General features: G+C 38.7%; 1 pseudogene; it reads right to left on the minus strand.

The window, feature by feature from the left end:
- Window positions 1-12505: 12505 nt before the first annotated feature.
- Window positions 12506-16164, minus strand: part of LOC136217379 (uncharacterized) — a 28029-nt pseudogene continuing 24370 nt past the window's right edge.

Below are 16164 nucleotides of genomic sequence, written 5' to 3' on the forward strand. Positions count from 1 at the left end.
AATACCGAAATGATTAAAATAATTCAAACCGACACCGAACCGAATAATAGGTAAAACCGAATTAAAACCGAACCGAAATATGCGGTTCGGTTTAAACCGAACAAACCGAATTAAGTTAAAAATAACAAATAACAAATAAAAATCACTATATTTTCTCATTAAATTTATCTCAACAACAACAAAAATTGAAATATTTCCAAAATATATCTATATTGAGTTATTATCAATGTTATCAGGCTCGGACCGGACCGGACCGGCCGGTTTGACCGGTCGGACCGGAAACCAGCCAGACAGCCGGTCCGAGCCTCTCCGGTTTGTATATTTTAAACATTCTTCTTTATCCCTTTCTAACATAATATATTTATTTTTAATAAAAAAACATAATATAATTTTTCTAACCTAATATGATAGACTTTGGTGGAATTTTCTAAAAGAAAATAAGGATAACAAAGAAAATTTATCGATGTGATAAATATAATTCTGTTATGTGGCGTCTTAGAAGTCCGAATCAACTTTCAGAGACGGAGAGTACGTGACATTTCTTTAGCAAAATAAGGTACTACAACTGCATATCAAAGAGCTTGATTCAAAAAGTCTCACGAAACTCAGTCAAGGATCCAATCGTTACCATAATTACGTTTGATTTCGAAAATCACGGGTCAAGTGGTCTTCAAAGATATCATGTCCCAATATCTGGGCACACTTCCTCATATCAACATGAGACACGTGACCCACCCTATTCTATATTCTATAACCGTCTTCTGTAGTTCGACATCAATATAAATAGGGCAAGCTCAGCTCATAGTAAACAAGTTCACTCATTCTATTAAGCTTGCATTACAACTTTAGTTTACTTATTGTCATCATCCTCAAGTCGTTTCATTAACTGAGTTAGACATCAGAGCAGGTTCGTCGTACAACGATCCCCTTTGACCTTGCTTATATGCAGTCGCAAGTTGAACCATGTTAAATTGGTGTGATGAGCGTGAAATGATACAACGATGACTCATTTAAACAGTTATATGAAATTCCTTCCACCAATACACTCCCACAACAGAGATCTAGAAAACAACCGTAGAAGAAGAGGCACGTTGAATTCAACAGGGCAATGACGACCCAATTCTGGAAAAGGTGGAAGAAGATGAAGTCCTAGAGCGCCAACAACAAAGGCTATTGGGCACAATCTCCCGACGTCTCGCAGAAAACCTTAATTTTGTCCATGAGATCGTCAGCATCATGAGGCAAGAACACGCCATTCAAATGCCAGAAGAAACATTCAGGTATGTAAATAAACCTAAGAATACTAACTGCTCGACCGGACACCACATTGTATGAAGCTTCTATCTTCAACAAGATGGATCTCTTAAAAGCCGAATAAGAGATCTGGACACCCAATCAATAGGGAAAAGAGTCTCCCCGATGCGATGCCATTAGTCCCAAAACATAAGGCATGCTGACCAATCCCCTTATAACATCAGTCCAAGTGAGAAAAGGAAGACAATCCTCCCCGATCAGGAGGACACTAGAATCTAATCATCGAAGGATTCATCATCGGTTGGCTGAATCCCGATCGACAAGCTTAGAAGCATCATCTTTCAACTTGATAACTCATTTTAACACAACTTGATAACCCATAAGACCTAAAACAATATAAACCCTTTTAACTTCTCATAAGTTTCCTATATGGAATAGAAAAACACTCTTAGACACACACATGGCTAAAGGATAAAAAGTCATTTTACCAACATTTCAGAAGTTCGAATAGCTCTCCTAACAGTTCATACTTTTCAAACCTTTAAATTTAGTTTTAATTTCACCCCTTTTTATTTAATTTCAAAATTAAAAATATAAAAATATGTGTTTATAGAGATAATTCAAAATAAACAAATCAATTTGAGATAAATAACATATCATCGTTTGGATCTGATAGTTATTAAACTTTTAGTTTTATTCAATTTTTTTTTGGTAGGGAAAAGAAAGAAAAAGCAAAACACCACAACAAGTTAGTCCGGGATTAGCCTAGGAAAGCTAACTCCCACATTATCTTCCGAAAGCAAAGACAAAAGGAAATCAGGGGGAGACGAGAAAATTGAGACGCCTAAAGCCCTATCACGGCCTTCTGCAGCAAGCCGATCTACCACCTGATTCTGCTCTCTGTAAACATGACAGAAGTTGATATTATCGAAAGAGGAGCAAATCCTTCTAATTGCCTTGACTAAATTCTATGGATAATGTCACCTTATTTTCAGGTCTAATAATTCTGATTAATATCAATAGATATCCATGAACACTTATTAATAACTAAATAATCATTTAATTGTGGAGTTGTAATTTTTAGACCTTAAAACCGAGTAAAAGTAACCGAAAAATTCAAAATTTCCGATTCACAATCTAACATCGTGTAAGCGATTTAGAATGTCAGAATCCCATTTTGCATTTTTTACTCATTTATTGTGTTTTTAGTATGTACTATTACGTTAACGTAATATATGGATTTGGGAGAAATTATACTATGTGCCAGGCATACCACATCACAATCTGATGTGGTATGCCATGGCCAATAATTAAATGACAAGTGTTATTAAAATTAATTGTTTTAATAATTAAAAAAATATTTCACTATTATCAAAAACAAAATCTTCAGTAAAATTAAAACAATTAATGAGAGTTTTGAAGGTTGATAGTTTAGCCGGGTCTATCCAAGGGGCGGCTGTTCATCTGTTAGGTTGGGGAAGACCATGTGAGGGGGTGCTGAAGTTGAATAATGATGGATCGTGTAAAGAGAACGGGAGAATTGCTGCCTGCGGTGTTTTGAGAGATGCGGAAGGTGCTTGGTTGTCGGGTTTTGCTCAAAATCTGGGCTTGGGTTCTTCGTTTATTGCAGAACTCTGGTGTATCTTTTCAGGGCTTGGGATGGTGGAGGACCTGGGGATTAGAAAGCTGCTCATGGAGTCAGACAATCTCGAAGCGATTAATATGATTTCGGATAAAAGAGCTCTGTGTTTAGGAAGCCAGAATTTAGTTAAAGCAATTAGAAGGACTTGCTTCTCTTTTGATACTGTCAATTTTTGCCATGTTTACAGAGAGCAAAATCGGGTGGCGGATGGCCATGAGAGGGCCTTGGTCATGTCTTTTTTCTCTTCTCCCCCGAGTTCCTGCTGTCTTTGCTTTTTGAAGATAATGTGGGAGTTAGCTTTCCTCGGCTAATCCCGGACTAATGTGTTGTGGTGTTTTTTATTTATATTTCTTTTCCCTGCAAAAAAGAAAAAGAAACAGAATTTGCTTCCGCCACCCTTTTCATAAACCACCGCTAGCTACCTTATTGCTCCTCCAATGTTTTCCTCCCGCTGGCTACCAATTACTCCATTCGTCCTCCTTCGTCAGTCACCTCAGCTACTCCGTTGCGGTCAGAGATGCGAGGGGTTTGAAAATTTCTCTATGAACTTAGATCTTAACCTTCAATTCCAGTTTGGGGAAAAATCAGAGAGGTAGCAACACATAAAGAGGCTTAGATGTGTTGCGGCTTTTGTTGTGTGTTGTTAATCTGTTTCTTAAATTCTCCCTAACTGGATTTTCTCCTCTTTTCCTCAGAACCAGACAGAACAGACAGATAATGTGGAATGTTTTAAAAGGACGACAATGGAATTCAATTTTTTTTTGGTATCATTTATTGTTTGAGAGTTAAAAAAATTTGAGAGAGAATTAATACAGGATCGTCTATTTGAAAACCTATGTTTTTTCTTCCTTATTTTCTCTGCAACCAAACTGAGAGTCGAGAAATCCTAAATAAAAAGAGAAAAAATTGGAACTTTCTTGCAAATTTCTTGTTTGGTTGATGGAAAATTATAAGGAAGGTGTTATGTGTTAAAATTCTGTTTTTCATCTTATGCGTTTTGTTCACAATCAAGTGCGTTTAGGCACAATAGTTATTGCTTTTAATTTATTAAGTTGTTAGAGGAAAGAGAATAGGGCATACACGTGTTGTGTGCTGGTCCAACAAATAGTTCTATATGTAACGTTGCTGAAATGTTGTGAGGCATGAATGAATTTAGCAAGATTGCTTTCTCTCTCTAAGATTCTCCTAATTCTTCTCTCTTTTCCTAATTCTGAAATTCTATCAGTAATATTTAGTATCAGAGCATCGGTCCTTGCCTGAGCTCCCTCACCACATCTAAATCGCCATGGCAGAAGGAACTCGTGCCCATGATTTGAAGAAAATCGAAGAAAATTTGAAGGGTATGGTGAAAACCATGCTCGCTGAACACAGTAAGAAGCAGGAGCAAGCCCTTGGGGAGTTAATTTCCAAGACACAGAGTACTATCCTCGACGAGCTTAAGCAGTTGCTTCCCCTAAAAACAAGCAATTTAGTCACTCTTAGTTCTGGAGGATCATCAGATTCATCTGATTAGCTTTCTACTCCGTTTGCAAAAGTAGATTTTCCCCGTTTTGACGGCACCGATCTGGATGGGTGGCTATTCAGATGCGGATATTTTTTTCATATTGATCTTACTCCTGTAGATACGAAGGTGAAATTGGCTTCACTTTATCTCTCAGGCCGTGCCCTATAGTGGCATCAAACATATCTGAAGAACAGAGGAAGGTTAGAAGAACCGCCATGGGAGGAATATACTAAGGTGATCAAGAATCGGTTTGGGGAAATAGCCTATGAGGATCCAATGGTAGATCTCAGGAGGCTGAACCAAACAGGAGCACTGATAGATTATATTGAAGCTTTCGATATTTGCTCTCACAAGGTTACCTTGTCTGAGGAAAACATACTGAGATGCTTTATAAGTGGATTGAAGGATGAAATAGGGTATCCTTTGTTGATGCATGGACCCAAGACACTGCATCAGGCTTATGCCTTAGCCAGGATACAAGAAGCCTATCTTACAACCATTAGGCCAGGGAGATCCTTGATCAATGCCAAGACTTCTTCTCCTTTAACAGGATTCAACCCAAACTACTATGCCCATACCAATACACTTAACCACACAAAACCACCACTGCTACCCACCCCTAACATTCCTAAACTTTTACCAAACTCTAATCAAATCCAACCATACCAAGCTAAGAGCAATAACCAACTTCAGCCAAAGACTAGAAGGCTGACTGAAGCAGAATTGGCTGATAAGAGAGCCAAAAACCTCTGTTTCTGGTGTGACAAAAAGTTTTCACCAGGACATCAATGCAAAAAGAAATATATGCATGATAATGGTCCAAGAGTGTCCAGAGCTTGAAGAAGAAGGGGAATGGCAAAATGCAGGGGAAACTCAGACTAAATCACCAGTCATATCCTTGTGTGTGATGGGAGGGTTGTTAGAAGCTGCACCATAGATAATGCGTTTGACAGGGACACATAAGAAGCAAACCATCCACATCCTAGTGGACTCAGTTAGAACCTATAATGTACTGGATTTGACATTAGCTAGAGGTATGGGTTGTGAATTGACAAAAATTTCTCCTCTTAGTATTACAGTAGCTAATGGTCAAGTGATCACTTGTGGTTATGTGTGTGAAAAACTTGTTTGGGTCATGCAGGGACAAAAATTTACCTCTGATTTCCTAGTTATGACTTTAGGGGGCTGTGAAATGGTGTTGGGAATACAATGGTTGGTAACCTTAGGGAATATAATGTGGAATTTTGACTCCTTGACTATGAATTTCACCTTAGAAGGGCAAAGATTTTCTTTACAGGGAATCATACACACTCCAGTCAAATTTGCCTCTGAACAAAACATCCTTAGGATGCTTTCCCATGGCCATACAACTTTCTTAGCCCAGATACAACCCATTTCTTCCACCCTACCTAGCCAGAACACAGAAATAATTCCACCAGAACTACAACCCTTACTTAATGAGTTTCACTTTCTATTAAACAAAATTACATCTCTTCCTCCACAAAGAACCCATGATCACAGGATTCCTTTGGTAGAAGGAGCCACACCAGTTAATATTTGACCTTATAAGCATTCAGGATTGCAGAAGTATGTGATAGAAAAGATGGTTCAAGAGTTGTTGGACAATGGTACGATTCAAAACAGTGTTAGCCCTTACTGATCGCCGATGGTGTTAGTGAAGAAAAAGGACAATACATGGCGTATGTGCATTGATTATAGGGAACTAAATGGGAAGACAATTAAGGATAGATTCCCAATTCCAGTGATAGAGGAGTTATTTGACGAGTTGCACAGTGCTACTGTGTTCACCAAGATAGACCTCACTACAGGCTATTATCAGATTCGAATGCATCCTTTCGACATACATAAGACAACCTTTAGATGAAAGGCCAATTGACCATCTATAATGGAGAACTCCAGATCTCCCTTCCAGGTTTGATCTTCTTCCGCCAACTCGCAATCTAACGTTACCTGTCCCTTCGTTTGGATTGTGTGCCCTATTACTCCAAGGATGTCCACAATAGTGGTTTCCACTTGGACTGGATCGACCATAAGTTTGGCGAATGCTCCTCTTGTAATGACGTTGCACGAACTTCCAGTGTCAATCATTACTCTTTTCATTTCCCATCCTTCTACCATTATGGTAATGACTAGAGCATCTGCGTGAGGGGGAACCTCTGGGCCTACGTCCGCAAAAGGGCGATTGAGTGATGCCCTATCCAGAGCGGTGGTCTTTGCCTTTTTCAACACAGGTTGATATCCTGGTCCGCCTGCTATGACATTGATGGTCCCCTTCGCCTTCTTTTTCTGATCATCCCTTGACTTATCATTATCTCCTTTCTTATTATCATTTTGGATGAACCTATCTAGCTTTCCCCTTTCTATAAGCATTTCTATCTCCCTGGCCAACTCCCAACACGCGTCTGTATCATAACCATTCCTTCTGTGGTACTTGCAATAATTTTTGGGATTTTTCCCCGTGTTGGTGTACTCCCCCCCTTTTGGTTCGGGGTATGAAATGCTCCGTTTGTGCTGGCTGTTTTCTATCCACATCAGCACTTCGCTTTTGGAGGCGTTTAATGGTGTAAACGACGGTATGTATGCCGATTTGTTCTTAGAGCCTCTACGCCTGCCTCTGGATGACGAGTCAGGATGTTTGTCCTTCTCTTTATCCCATCTACGAGATTCGCCCTTGTCCCTTTTAGGCGGAGATACTGACTCCCTACGGATGTCATCCACCTCCATGAAATCCTTGCATCTTTCTATCAATTCTGCCATATGTCTGGGCTTCTTTCTGATCAGATCTTCCTGTAAGCTTTTACACGTGGTGTTTTTCACTAAAGCTGCCACCGCCATGGAGACATCCACATCAACAATTCGTATACACAATTTGTTGAAATTGTTTACATATTCTCGAAGGGGTTCATTTGCTTTCTGTTTCAATTCAAAAAGCTTCCGCGATTTGACCACTAGAGGATGCACCCGGCGAATTTTGCACAAAACTCTCTACTCAACTGATCCCAGCTGTCTATTGATCCTGGAGGTAAAGATTGGAACCAATCATAAGCGGGTCCGCCAAGCATGGTGATAAACATCCGACATAATACCGCTTCACTGGCTCGGTTAAGGTTGAGCAACATGCGGTACTTCCTGGCATGGGCTTCAGGATTTTCCATGCCCGTATAGACAGGGATATTAGGAATTTTAAAATGCCTATCCGTTTCCTCAGCTTCGATCCACGCTGTAAAGGGAGAATCCCGATTGGCGAATGGATTATGTCTCACATTCTCTTCATTCTGGCGGCGCACCTCATCTCTAATTAGATCCGCTATATTCCCGGGATTCTCCCTGGAACGTCCTCTACATGGGGATCTACTTGGAGAAGATGAAGAACTGGAATTAGATGAAGGATTCGATGGCGAACCACTCTCGCCACGTCCTCCTAGTGGAGCCTGCCCATTAGCTCTTTGATTCGGAGGCAGGTGTTGCCTATCTTGACGAGGTTCCTCAACTGGCTGCTTACTGCTCCTACGCTTTGCGGGCGGAGGAGATCTACCTCGCCGGGAAGCTCTATGCTTTAAGCGAGATGGAGATTTTGATCGTCCCCTGCCATTCGTCCTCCTATGCTTTTTGTGTCTCCGACCTTCTGGGGGATTAGACCTGGAGTTATTAAGAGCTCGAGACCCGCCAATGTTAATCCTTGGGTTTGCAGATCCCTCAGGAAAAATTTGATCATTCCTCCGACTCCCTTTCGCGCTGTCAGAAAACAGTCATCGATTTAGTGGCGGGTCACTGGTTGCCACAGAAGTAATCACCGTGGAATCCGCAGGTTGAGAGTGAAAAAACGAAGAATCACGAGCGTTTGGTCCTATGGTTATATTTTTCCATTGAGATGCCAAAGGAGTTGGTGCCGTACGTCGAAGCGGGGGAATTAACATGTACGACCTTAAGCGGCTCTCCATCTCTGGGCCAAACTCTCTTCCTATGGATCCCACACATATTTCAAGAAACGAGTCAGGTGACATACTTCCCTCACCATGCACCGTAGGAGCTTCAGAATCAACGTGGCCAGCGTTTGTTAAAGGATTGGTTGATGGAGTTACCGATGGTGTTTCAATCCCTTTTGAGGGATTAGATCCTCCACTCATCATGTTTTACAATGTGAACAAAACCCTTATTTGGTTAGGGATCCACCTTCACCGCACCAATTGATGACTAGTGGAGAATTTCCGATTAGCTTCCGTCCCTGTGGGGGCGTCGTTGGGTTCGACGGGGGGAAGCTCCGATGCCAAAGTCAGTATAAAGAATGATGGAATAAACTGAATTGACAAAGTAGGGTTTCTAGGATTGTGTGAATGTGTACCTTGATAGCTTGAGATGCAAGCTATATATAGTCATGTAGTTGTAACCATCGGTAACTAGAAAGTCTCCATTAATGCTTCATTAATGGCGGTTACAAGTTTCCTTTTAGTATGTCCGTTAGCTTATTAATAGTCCATTAATTGCCTTTATTGAGGAATCGGCTCAGCTACTCAGCTGCTCAGCTGGCGGATCAAAGGGTAGTGGCGGATCTCCCGTAGGTTTGACTACGGATCCTGTGTGGCGGAGTCTCGGTGATCCGCCCATCGGATGTCTTGCTTGATACGCCATTGCCTTCTTTGACCGGTTCAATACGTGGTCGTTTGGGTAAATATCTCCTTTGATCCTTTGGATAATATCCCGATGTTATCAGAACCCATGAAGGCCATTATGAATTTATTGTGATGCCCTTTGGCCTCACTAATGCTCCTTCTACTTTTCAGAGTTTAATGAATGAGGTGTTCAGACCATTCTTAAGGCGATTTGTATTGGTCTTTTTTATGATATCTTAGTCTATAGCCCTGATATGTCAAGTCATATTACACATTTACGCTTGGTGTTTAGTAAATTGCAGGAACACCAACTTTTAGCTAAGGAAAGCAAGTGCAGCTTTGGGAGCTCCTCTATGGAGTATCTTGGACACATTATACACAATGGGGGAGTGTCCACAGATCCTAAGAAGATTGAGGCTGTGTCCAATTGGCATATACCAACTAACTTAAAGCAGTTAAGGGTTTTTTTTTTGGGGCTGGCAGGGTATTATAGGAGATTCATCAAGCAATATGGGGTTAAGAGTAAGGCTTTAACTGATCTACTTAAAAAAGATGGCTTTGTTTGGAATGATCAAGCAACTGAGGCATTTGAAGCCATCAAGCAAGCCCTAACCACAGCTCCAGTGCTAGCCCTACCTATGCCTAATAAATTTTTGGTAGTGGAAACAGATGCCTGTGATAGTGGCATTGGAGCTGTGTTGATGCAGGAGGGGCATCCCATAGCTTATATCAGCAAGGCTCTAGCTCAGAGGCATCAAGCTCTCTCTGTATACGAGAAGGAATTGCTTGCAGCTGTCCATGCGGTCAAGAAATGGGACCACTACCTAAGTCATAGTAAATTTGTGATCAAAACGGACCATAGGAGCCTTAAATTTTTGCTGCAGCAGAGGATTACTACCACTCACCACCAGAAATACATAGCCAAATTATTTGGTTATGATTTTGAGATTACTTATAAATAGGGCAAAGAAAACTTGGCTGCTGATGCCCTTTCTAGACTTCATGTAGCAGAACTGATGGCATTGACCTTGTCAACCCCAGTGCAGAGTCTCATGCCAGACATTGAGGCTAGTTGGATAGTAGATCCTAAACTACAATCAATCATTGGAGAGTTGCAGGGAAGCTGTGAGAAGGACAACCCTTATACCTGGTTAGGGGGCATACTAAGGAGGAAGGGTAAGCTTGTAGTAGGAGACAGTAGTGAGCTTAAGATCAAACTCATACAACTTATGCATGACACTGCGGTTGGGGGGCATTTAGGAATGCAAGCTACCTTCAAAAGGCTGCAACTATTGTTTTACTGGAAAGGGATGGAAAAGGATGTCAGAAATTACAAATGAAACTGCCCCATTTGCCAGACTTGCAAATATGAGACAGTAAGGACACCAGGATTGCTTCATCCTTTGGCTATTCCTGAGGGGATCTGGACAGATGTCAGCATGGACTTCATTGAAGGGCTTCCTAAATCCAATGGTAAGGAGGTTATTCCAGTGGTAGTTGACAGACTCAGCAAGTATGCTCATTTTTTGAGATTAAGCCATCCTTATTCTGCTCATTCTGTGGCTCTTTTGTACCTTAACCAAGGTTTTAAGATCCATGGCTCACCCTCTACTATAGTAAGTGACAGAGACCCAGTGTTTATGAGTACCTTCTGGAATAAGCTCTTCAAATTGAAAGGAGTGGATCTAGCCAAATCTACAGTCTATCATCCACAAACTGATGGTCGGACAGAAGTGGTCAATAGGTGTCTTGAGACTTATTTGAGATGTATGACACATGGAAATCCTAAAAAGTGGGAAAATTAGTTGTCCTTGGACGAATGGTGGTATAACACCAATTACCACACATCAACTCACCTCACCCCATTTGAAGCAGTTTATGGAATTCCCCCTCCTTTACGCATTCCTTATTTTCCAGGGGATTCAAAGGTAGAGGCTGTAGACCAAAATGCTCAAGGATAGAGAAATAACATTAGGAATTATGAAATACCAGCTCGAGAAGGAACAACACAGGATGAAACAGCAAGCTGATTGGGGCAGGACTGAAAGGGCATTTGAGATTGGAGACTGGGTTTATGTTAAGTTGCAGCCCTATAGGCAACAAAGTACAGTAACAAGAACTAACCAGAAGCTGTCACCCCTATTTTATGGACCCTATCAAGTGGAGGACAAGGTAGGAACAATGGCTTACAAGCTTAGTTTGCCAACAACTTCGAATATACATCTTGTTTTTCATGTGTCACAACTCAAAAAGAGAATCACCACCCAAGTTGTTACTTCAACAGATCTACCAATAATTCCACTAGAAGAATCAAGTTCTTTTCCAGTACCAATAGCCATTCTTGACAGGAAGATGGTAAAAAGAGGAAATAGTGCAGCTACCAAACTGTTGGTACAATGGACAGGAGGCACTAAAGAAGAGGCTACATGGGAATTTGCTTTTGAACTACAGAAGAGGTATCCTGAGTTGGACCTTGAGGCAAGGTCTTAAGGGGAATGGAATGTTATGTATTAAAATTCTGTTTTTCATCTTATGCGTTTTGTTCACAATCAAATGCGTTTAGGCACAGTAGTTATTGCTTTTAATTTGTTAAGTTGTTAGAAGAAAGAGAATAGGGCAGACACATGTTGTGTGCTGGTCCAACAAACGGTTCTATATGTAACGTTGCTGAAAAGTTGGTAGGCATGAATGAATTTAGCAAGATTGCTTTCTCTCTTTCTAAGATTCTCCTAATTCTTCTCTCTTTTCCTAATTCTGAAATTCTATCAGTAACAGAAGGGAAAGAAATTGAAAAAAAAACCTTCCATATGCAATTTTAATAGTGACCAGAAGTGGAAACTAGTAACATGGCAATAATGGAGGAGGCGGAGGTGGATGACAATGGTTTTTTAAGAAGGGAAGAGAAGGGTAAGGATGGGGTAAAAATCCTGTAATGAGAAGAGTGGAAATAATTTGTTTTAATTGTTGGAGAAATTTAATTAAAAACACTTGTCATTAATTATTGGCCATGACATACCACATCAGATTGTGATATGGTATGCCTGGCACATGGTATAATTTCTCATGGATTTGGATGTTAATAACCCCGAATGTAGGACTTTGGAGGTCCAAGAATAATTTACATTAACAGCCTACATACATTGCCTTCTTCTAAATCAAATCCCATAGGAGGATCATAAATACTTCCTACCAAGTCCCCAGGAAGAAAAACTAGGAATTAGGCAGAATACTTTACTTTTAACATTTAATTACAGAATTTTATGTAAGATAGGACAACTACAAAGTCCGAACCTTAAAGCAACTATAAACGTTGTTGTCGTGTGACCGAAAAGTCACAGGTTCGAGCCTTAGGAGCCGCCTCTTGCTAAAAAAATTGGCAGGAAAAGATATGTTCTCAATAGACTCTTGTGGTATTAAAGTAACAATATCAATAGCAATTTCATTTTTTCAATTCTTCCTTCTTTGATCTAGGAATCAGACAGAAGCAGAAGGAAATCCTCTATATGGATCAGCTAGTGCAACTATATTACCGGGACGGGAAAGAACAACCTGCATTCATTGTATAAATGTAATTTTGATATTCCTAAAATCTTTAACATTGATCATGCCAATAAAAAAGTTGAACATTAAGGGTGCGTTTGGTATGACGTAATGCAATGCAATGTAATCAAAGTTGTAATGTAATGGAATAGAATGGTGATTCCATTACCATGTTTGGTTAAAAAAATGATGAAATGTAATTAACATTACAATACTTATGTTTGCTTAGTTAAATGTAATCGCAAAATTTTATTTACATAATTAAAATCAACAAAAAAAAAACATGAAAATTGTGAAATTAGTATATAATTTTCCGTGTTTTCATAGTATTTTTTTTTACATTTTTTTTCGTTTTTCGTTTTCCATTTTCACCGTTTTTTTTTCTATTTTCTCATTTTTTTTTATTTTTCATTCTTATTTTTTGCTTTTTTTTTCGTTTGTAGGTTTTCTAATTTTTGCGTTTTTGAGAATGATGAGAAGTGAGATTTGACAAATGAGAGGTTAGATGGAACTTTAAAGATAGAAATTAGGATTACTTGTTGGATGTAATGAGAATTCAATCCATTTTTTCATGTAATGGGGATTACAATAGTTGTTAAACAAAATTTAATCTATGGATTTCTCATTCCATTACAATTAAATTTTAGAGTGCAACCAAACATGGTAATGACCCTTCAATGTAATGGGCATTTCATTACAAAGCCCATTGCATCTTACCAAACGGGCCTAAGTGTAGCAATTTCATTTTTTCAATTCTTCCTTCTTTGATCTAGGAATCAGACAGAAGCAGAAGGAAATCCTCTATATGGATCAGCTAGTGCAACTATATTACCGGGACGGGAAAGAACAACCTGCATTCATTGTATAAATGTAATAATCTTGATATTCCTAACATCTTTAACATTGATCATGCCAATAAAAAAGTTGAACATTAAAGTGTAGAAATACCTGATAATTTCCAAGTGTATGCGTTTTGAAGCCAGCTGAACAATAATCAAGGGTTAATACACATATTTGCCTTCGTGTTTTCTCGGAAAAACACATATGCCCCTGTATCAAATAAACGCACTAAAATCTCCTTGTACTTGTCACAACCCTACGGATATACCCCACACTAACGGAATGATGATTTGGCACAAACGCCGTTCCACGTGGAACGCCACGTCATGCCACGTCAACTGCCAACAAATCAAAATGAATCCTACGTGGCAAAGTAAAAATGGTTAATACACATATTTGCCCTCGTGTTTTCTCGGAAAAACACATATGCCCCTGTATCAAATAAACCCACTAAAATCTCCTTGTACTTGTTAATAAGTTATCATGCCACGTCCCTTTTTTAAAAATTTAAATAATTAAAAATATGTCTACATAGCATTGTAATTCCTAAGTCACAGCATACAACTTCTTGTGTCAGAATTCATCCTAAAACGACTTGTTCATGAATTTGACCGCATCATCCATGAACTGCATATAATTGAAATCATCAACTCAATAAAACATAGAATCAGAAACATTTCTGGTTTGAACACAATTATAAAGCCGCTTTCTGGATATTTATGAGCATATCATTTCTCAATAGTAGCAAACACTCGCTGAATGTAAACCTGTAAAATATAGAAACCGTTTAACCCAAAAGCTTAATGACTGTTTCAAAGTTTAATTAATTCGTACCTGATAGCCTTCAAGGAGATGGAGAATAATGCGAGCATTAGGGAAATCACTCTCTCTCTCTTTCTTTCGACTCTTTCTCATTTTAGACGTTAGGGTAAACCTATTCCTAGGTATGAACTGCTACTTATATGAACTGCCATGTAGACATATTTTTAATTATTTAAATTTTTAAAAAAGGGACGTGGCATGATAACTTATTAACAAGTACAAGGAGATTTTAGTGGGTTTATTTGATACAGGGGCATATGTGTTTTTCCGAGAAAACACGAGGGCAAATATGTGTATTAACCCTTTTTACTTTGCCACGTAGGATTCATTTTGATTTGTTGGCAGTTGACGTGGCATGACGTGGCGTTCCACGTGGAACGACGTTTGTGCCAAATCATCATTCCGTTAGTGTGGGGTATATTTGTAGGGTTGTGACAAGTACAAGGAGATTTTAGTGGGTTTATTTGATACAGGGGCATATGTGTTTTTCCGAGAAAACACGAGGGCAAATATGTGTATTAACCCAATAATCAAAGTAATACTCCCATGTCCTTATGAACTTTTCGTTGAATCCTAGCTCCAAAATTTTACTAACAATAAAAGATTAAACCATTTAAATAAAACCTTAAGGGCCCGTTTGGTAAGATGTAATGGGCTTTGTAATGGAATGCCCATTACATTGAAGGGTCATCACCATGTTTGGTTGCACTTTAAAGTTTTGTTGTAATGGAATGAGAAATCCATAGATTAAATTTTGTTTAACAACTATTGTAATCCCCGTTACATAAAAAAAAGGATTGAATTCTCATTACATCCAACAAGTAATCCTAATTTCTATCTTTAAAGTTCCATCTAACCTCTCATTTTTCAAATCTCACTTCTCATCATTCTCAAAAACGCAAAAACTAGAAAACCTAAAAACGAAAAAAAAAGCAAAAAAAAAAAAAAATGAGAAAAAAATGGTGAAAATGGAAAACGAAAAACGAGAAAAATGTAAAGAAAAAATACTATGAAAACACGGAAAATTATATACTAATTTCACGATTTTCATGTTTTTTTTTGTTGATTTTAATTATGTAAATAAAATTTTGCAATTATATCTAACTAAGCAAATATAAGTAATGTAATGCTAATTACATTTCATCATTTTTTTAAACCAAACATGGTAATGAAATCACCATTCCATTCCATTACATTACAACTTTGATTACATTACAACTTTGATTACATTACATTGCATTACGTCATACCAAACGCACCCTAACATCCTTAAGCAAATGCAGTACAAAAAGGAGGATTAATTCTTACCTCTTATTCTCCAAGAAATTTTTCCTCCAGTATCTGAGTGTTGGATAGTAATGAATCCCTATATTTTCTGCGTGTTCCACACTTTTCATCCAAGAAAATAGAGTTAATTTCATATAGAAACAGATTAGGATTAGGAAAATGGTCTGTTATACCATAATCTTGAGGAAGCAGACATGGCTGAATTTATCCTTGTCAATGATGGCACACATGCTCCAGGGAATATATATTGTTTTATGAAGTCCGAACTTTGCCTGTACTCATCATAACGTTCTTCTGGTATTGATGTGAACTGGGTTCAAAACATGCTTATCTAAGTACCCTTAAATCAAGCTAATAAATTGACATGGATTTTGAACTTATTATGTTTTTACTTATTCCTGTTACCTGCAAAACAATAAGCCCGTTTTCTGCCAATACTGATTCACAGAAGAACTCCTCCATGAATTCATGACCTACAGCTTCTATCATTTCACTGAAAAAGCCACATACCAAGTATGATGTTTCAATCATTTTCAATTCTTCAATCTTGTGATTTAAACTTACCAGGATATGATTCTATCATATTTGTAGTTTTTAGGCAACTGACGATAGTCACATAGTTGAAATCTGATATGATCCTGATA

Source organism: Euphorbia lathyris, chromosome 2 (genome assembly GCF_963576675.1).
Source record: "Euphorbia lathyris chromosome 2, ddEupLath1.1, whole genome shotgun sequence".
NCBI lineage: Eukaryota > Viridiplantae > Streptophyta > Magnoliopsida > Malpighiales > Euphorbiaceae > Euphorbia > Euphorbia lathyris.